This window comes from Myotis brandtii, unplaced genomic scaffold (genome assembly GCF_000412655.1).
Source record: "Myotis brandtii unplaced genomic scaffold, ASM41265v1 scaffold547, whole genome shotgun sequence".
NCBI classification, from domain to species: Eukaryota; Metazoa; Chordata; class Mammalia; order Chiroptera; family Vespertilionidae; genus Myotis; species Myotis brandtii.
Genome location: NW_005370024.1, coordinates 1,975,542 through 1,980,628, shown reverse-complemented (window position 1 = coordinate 1,980,628; position 5,087 = coordinate 1,975,542).

The following is a 5,087-nucleotide window of genomic DNA, read 5'->3' as shown; positions in this document are numbered from 1 at the left end:
GGGGCAGTTAGGGGCAATCAGGCAGGCAGGCAGGTGAGCAGTTAGGAGCCAACAGTCCCGGGTTGTGAGAGGGATGTCCGACTGCCGGTTTAGGCCCAATCCTGAGGATCAGGCAGTCGGACATCCCCTGAGGGGTCCCAGATTGGAGAGGGTGCAGGCTGGGCTGAGAGGACCCACCATTCACAAATTTTGTGCACCAGGCCTCTAGTGTTAACATAAGGGTGAGATGCATACGATGGGCCACAAGAGGTAAGTAGCTCAACCTAATGATTTAAAGAATGTTTCCTGGAAGAGATGAACACTGAGGTTTGGCATGAAGGATATGTAAGACTCAACCACAAGAAAACAGGTGAGATGAGTATTTCAGGGAGAGGTAAGAGTCTGAGCAAAGAGCTCAAAACAGCCTACTGTGTGCTTCTCTGGGGCAAACTGCAAAGCTGGGTATGGCAGACAACGAGGCAGGAGATCTCACAGTGCCAGCTTGCAGTTTTCAAGACCCAGCTTCATTGCCACCTCTCTCAGGAAGCTGCCTTTGAATTAGTTTCCTCTTCACTCCCGACCCACTCAAGCTGGGATCACCATTTTCTCATCTTCTCGACCTCACTGCTTTGCTGTTTCTCCATGCCCAGATCCTGGCCCTCCATGGGCAGCAATGATGGCTGTGTCTAGGGCATTTAGGACAGAGCCCAGATCTGGCGGGATCACGAAGTGGGCTTCCCACAGTGCTAATCCAGTTTGTTAGAAAAGCAACCATTTAACAAATATATGCCTGCTTGCTATGGTCTGGAAAATGATCACAACAGGTTTGAGGAAAAAGTTGGGCATATTAGGAAAAGTTAAGAGACATGAGTTCTATCCCTAGTGCTACCCTCTTATGTTATAACTAGAGGCCCAATGCATGAAATTCGTGCACTCGGGGGGGGGGGGGTCCCCTCAGCCCAGCCTGTGCCCTTTCGCAGTCCGGGAGCTCTTGGGGGGAGCGGATATCTGACTAAGCCAGCAATCAGATATCCTTAGCACTGCCGCGGAGGCAGGAGAGGCTCCTGCCACCGCTACTGTGCTCATCAACCTTGAGCCTGGCTTTTGGCTGAGCAGCGGTCTCCCTGTGGGAGCGCACCGACCACCAGAGGGCAGCTCCTGCATTGAGTGTCTGCCCCCTGGTGGTCAGTGTGTGTCATAGCGACCAGTCATTCTGCGGTCTCCTCTCATCTGCATGTCTGAGATTTAAGAAGCTGCACTGTGTCAGCATCCAGGCATCAGATGCCACATGGCAGGCACAGGGCAATTATATCAAGAAACAGGTAGTAACATGGTAAGTTATGGGGGCTCTGTCTCTACATAAGCTCTATCATAATTCAAAAGACTATAGTTCTTTACAACTATGGGTGTCAGCTTTAGCAATGGCAAACTCAAAGTTAAACTTCTGTTCATATCTAAACATCAAATTTGTCTAATTCAGAACGTTAAGCAAATTTTTAATCAGAAACAATAGGCTCCTGAGATTTTAGGAACTACACCCTTGAATACTTTACAATGTTTTAAAGGTACATTTAAAAAGTATTTTCTACCAAACAGTGAAGTTGGGTCTTGCACCCACCTGCTCACCCAATTACCTGTGAACGGAGTACTTGCCAAGCAAGGAAAGCCATCAGCTGAGTTAGACGTTGTTAGCAATACAAATGCAATAGTCTGTTTGCCAGAGAGAGAACCAATGGGCTGTAGGGAGATATATGGGAGGAGATTTATTATGGAAATTGGCTCATGCGATCATATGCCACCGTCTATCTGCAGGCTGCAGAACCAAGAAGGCCAGTGTCATAATTCAGTCCCAGTTTTAAGTCCTGAGAACCAGACACTCCAAGGTCCAAGGGCAGAAGAGGATGGACGTCTGAGAGTGATGCAGGCATTTCCTCGCACTGTGACTCTGCCTCATGTAAAGCAGATGCAACCTCCACATCAGGAAGGGGATTTGGTTTGCATGATGCCAGCTGCTCTTCAGTCACGTCAGTCACGAAGGTAAAATGCTGTTTCACGTGCAGCCCAGTTGTCTTGTGTGGATGCCTCTTAGTTTGTCAGGCTCTTTCTTCCTCTGGGCCAGTGGTTCTCAACCTTGGCTGCACATTAGAATCACCTGGGAATCTTTTTAAAATCCTGACTTCTGGGCCTCATCCTCCGGAAATTCTGTTTCTTTGTTATGGGGTGGGGCCACGACATTAGTAACAAAGAAACAGAATTTCCGGAGGATGAGGCCCAGAAATCAGGATTTTAAAAAGATTCCCAGGTGATTTTAATGTGCAGCCAAGGTTGAGAACCACTGGGCCTTCGCATGAGCTGTTTCCTCTGCCTGCAATGCTGTTCCCCAAGGTCACTTCTGAGTCTCCAGATCTAGCTTCCACAAGGCCTCCTGTGTCCACACAACCTAAAGTCAGTCCCTCCTTTCACCTCGCTCTCAGTGTCCTATCTAGTTCAAGGACACCGACGCGCACACTCCTGGCCTCACCTGTAAACCCAGCCAAAGTTTTGGTGACTGATTCTGTGCAGGTGTGGACCTGCTTGGGCCTGACAGCCTCCCTCCCTGTGCTGATGGGAGCAGCCTACGGAGATACACTCTAGGTTTTTGCAAGGAGCATCTTTCCAAACCAGCCCCACAAACAAAGACTTGCCCTCAGTGGATAGGACGCTCACCCAGCAGGGGTGTGTGGGGCAGGGCTGGGGTGGGAGAGGTGCTTAGTCTGAAGTCTCTATAAATATGCACTGAGCAGAAATGCAACAGGAAGAAACCCGAAACGGAATGTGACCCTTGGATCCAGCTCTCCAGAGGCAGGACCTAAAACAGGTCCTTTGTTCCCGAGCTGGCACATTGTTCCCAGGCAGCAACAGCCTGTTTCGGGGCGACATGTGACACCATCAGGGGAACTGGCCTTGGAAGACCCAGGAAGAGCCGGCGATGGAGTGTTCGTTCCAGGCAAGGCCTCCCCGCACGCACACCAGGATGCTTCTCCCAAACAAAGGTCCTCTGGAAAAGAGAGAGCAGCTCTGGCTGCTCCTGGTGATGAGAGACTCCTCTGTGTACAAGGGAGTTGTGAGAAGTCGGCTCCTATTAACTGTCAGCTGACTGCGTTGATTCGCCTTTGTGTTGTGGCACCATTGTGTCAAAGGTCAGGTAAGTACCAAGGACAGAACATTAACTAGGGGCCAGAAAGACTGGGGATAAGACTCAGTTCTAATAATGGTCACATCAGCAATACACTTAGTCTTGTGTGTTCCTCAGAGCAACTCCACTAGGAAGGTGCTAATATTAACCCCATCTTACAGATGTATCCAGTATACACTGAGGCACAGGGAAGCAGAGTAGGGAATCTGATGTTACAAAGCAGGCAGCTGTCCAATTTGCAATTGAGGCTCAAGCCTGCCAGCCCCTCAATCATGATGCTTTACTGGCCTGGGGACCTCAGCAAATTCACATCCTCCTTCCCAGGGTCGTTTCCAAATATTTTAAACACTAAAGGCCCGGTGCACGAAAATTCATGCACTCAGGGGGTCCCTCAGTCCCGCCTGTGCCTTCTCACAGTCTGGGACCCCTCAGGGGATGTCCTACTGACGGCTTAGGCCCGCTCCCATAAGCCATTAGTTGGACATCCTTAGCGCTGCAGCAGAAGTGGAAGAGGCTCCTGCCACCGCAGCTGTGCTGGCCAGCCATGAGCCAGCTTCTGGCTGAGCGTTGCTCCCCCTGTGAAAGTGCACTGACCAACAGGGGGCAGCTCCTGCATTGAGCGACTGCCCCCTGATGGTCAGTGTGCACCATAGCAACTGGTCATTCTGCCGTTAGGATCAATTTGTATATTACTCTTTTATTATATAGGATACCTGATAGTGCTCATAAGATTTAGCAGAGGAGTAAATGAATGCATTCAACAAGCATTTCTGAAGAACAGGAGGTGTTCATTCAGGACATTGCATTCAAAGAAGTTGTCCAGAACAATGACTGGTGCATGGATGTGTCTATTTTGTTGAACATGAAAGTGAACATGTCATCTTTGTCTGTCACATACCCAACCCTCCTCTACCCTCCCTTCCACAAATTCCAGTTTAAAGAATTCCTTGTTGAGTGCAGAGTTGGTGCGAGGCAGGACCCACTTTCCCACTATGGTAACCTGTTGGGACAGACCCTCTTTCTCTCTGCACTACATACCCACCTCCCCTCTGCCAGCCAGTGGCAGGTGCATGACAAGCTGGGCTGGCCCACCCCACCCTTAGACAGATGAACCCCTTTATCATTCCTGTGGCCAAGGCACAGAGGCCAGGCTCACAGGTCAGCCCACCTGATTGCCCAGTTCCCTTGGCTTTCATCCATTTCTCAGCTTCAGCCGGGTCTAAGGGATGCCTGCCACCCTGCCCCCATCAGTGAGGGGAACACCTATCATTTGGACTTACTGCAACAGCCTCTGGCCTTCTCTCCCTGCTTCTACTCTCATCTGCCCTACAGTCAACTTTCCAGCCAGGATATAAAACATAAATCAGGTCACTTTCTGGCTAAGGACCATTCAATGGCCCCCTGGTGTGCTTTGAGTAAGTTCCACACCTCTCCCCATGCCATGGAATGTACTTGCTGTGACCTTATTCCCCATCACACCCTGCCCACCCTCAGCTCCAGCTACCTTGGCAAGTGTGTCCTCCTTGGGATGCCCATGGCTGTTTCATTTGCCAGACACCTCATCACATTTGCTTTCTGACTTCATTCAGGTCTGTGCTCAGATATTACCTCCTTGAAGAGGTTTTCCTCTGGCAGAGTTATGGAAAATAGCACCTCACCTACTATGTACTCTCCTTCATTTTTCTTCACAGTGTTTTCTTGCCTAAAGTTCTACTTTTTCTTTCTTTGTCTCCAGTTACTATCTGCTTCACTCTCTAGAATGTAAGCTCTATAAGGGTATGTGGATTTTGTCTTGCTATTTCTTCTCTAGGGCCTAGAACTGTGTCTGGGATAGATGATAGATAGATAGATAGATAGATAGATAGATAGGTTACAAATAGATGATTGATAAATATTATTAAGTGAAAAAGATAGATAAATTGATATGATTAAA